Consider the following 1,126-nt stretch of genomic DNA (forward strand, 5'->3'; position numbering starts at 1 on the left):
ATTTTGGTAAATAACACCAGGTGGATTGACTTAGCAGCCTCCGAGGTCGGCAAAATGAGTACCAGCTTACTGGAAACTGGGGGCATTGCATCAGCGGCACAGCCACACTCCCAGCATTGATGCAACCAGCAGCCACAGACTACATACAAAATGATGACGATTCAAATCACTCAACGGGGAAAGCAAAATTAAAAGGACATTTCAGTGGCTTAAATTCCATACTCATCAAGATCAGATTTGGAAATCTGGGAAAATCCGAGTAAGTTCCAATTTTAATCATCAAGGCTGTCTTACGGACACTGACTTTCCTTACTTGACCTTGCCAAGCTATTTAATCAAATGCAGGACAAAGGTCTGAATCAACATGATCCATTATAGTCCACTCAATGCAAATACGAAGCCAAAGCACTGCAGTAAAATATTCGATAGCCTCTCTCCATCTTTGGTCCACCTCTTATTCTTCCAGGGCCTTCTCTAAGTTGCCAGTTTGTAATTCTTGTTGTTGACCATTGTTCTTGCTGAAATATCTGGCCCAGTTCCATTTCGATTCTTTGATTGCGACCAGAATGTCAAGGAATTTTGTTTATTGTCTGATCCATTTGCTTCTCTTATTGTCCCTTTTGTTTATGTCTTGCAGTGGCTCCTTGTGTGGTGATCATTGTTTCTGTCTCCATTTTTACCTTCAGTGGACGTTGGTTATGTTTCCACCACTGTCTTTGTCTGTCTGTCTGTCTGTCTGTCTATCATCAGGATATCTCAGAGTTTTGGACGGATTCAGAGGAAATGTGGTGGACAGGTTTAAAAATTGATTAGATTTTGGTGAACATCCAAATCCGGATACGAGAATTTTTTTTCATTATAAGTGATTCTTCACCATTGAGGGATGGAACCAACCACGATATACTGTACAGCACATTATCTCAAAAAGTTGTGAACCGATTATGGTAAAATTTGGTGGATGAGTTAGGGACGTGACAAGAACAAGCTGATTCGATATTGGTTCAGGTTCGAATGCAGATCCGGCCTATCAGTGGGATGCAAAACGTAAACTGTTCAGTCTGGTGGAGGGAGGTATGCGCTCCACCCAGTGCCGTTCGACTTTTTGTGAGAGACGATGTTTCACTGC

The 1,126-nt window shown here is 42.0% G+C and overlaps 1 protein-coding gene across 4 annotated transcripts in view; it reads right to left on the minus strand.

The window, feature by feature from the left end:
- Positions 1–1,126, minus strand: part of LOC147009669 (sodium/hydrogen exchanger 6-like) — a 112,178-nt gene that overhangs the window by 16,977 nt on the left and 94,075 nt on the right. The window lies entirely within an intron of this gene.

This window comes from Eptatretus burgeri, chromosome 17 (assembly GCF_056783735.1).
Source record: "Eptatretus burgeri isolate ZD-2024b chromosome 17, Ebu_testis_v1, whole genome shotgun sequence".
Lineage (NCBI taxonomy): Eukaryota > Metazoa > Chordata > Myxini > Myxiniformes > Myxinidae > Eptatretus > Eptatretus burgeri.